The following is a 340-nucleotide window of genomic DNA, read 5'->3' as shown; positions in this document are numbered from 1 at the left end:
CCAAAGGAAAAATGTCTGTCCTATGAATTTGATGGCGTAAAGTCCCCCTCAGAGCTTATAACACAGTCTCAGTGATATCCTGTCGATATTTTAAGAACACAGTTGTTGCTGCAAAAAGTGAGCAGCAACCTGTCAGGAGCACCAAATGGACACAACACGCAAACAGCCAGAGCCATTTTGCACTTTCTGTCACAGTTAAGCTTAAGAGATCCCTCTACACTTTCTTGGTCTTATCTTCAAAAACAGGAAAGAGGGAAAAAAGAAGCAAACTTCTCAAAGCTCCTGGTTTCCCTTCTCTGGTGTGGCCTTTCACCTCTGCCTGGAAGGTCAGGCTGCCCCA

The sequence above is a fragment of the Aulonocara stuartgranti genome (genome assembly GCF_965226115.1).
Source record: "Aulonocara stuartgranti genome assembly, chromosome: 5".
Classification (NCBI taxonomy): domain Eukaryota; kingdom Metazoa; phylum Chordata; class Actinopteri; order Cichliformes; family Cichlidae; genus Aulonocara; species Aulonocara stuartgranti.
The sequence above is the reverse complement of the archived record's forward strand: the minus strand, read 5'-3'. Positions refer to the sequence as shown.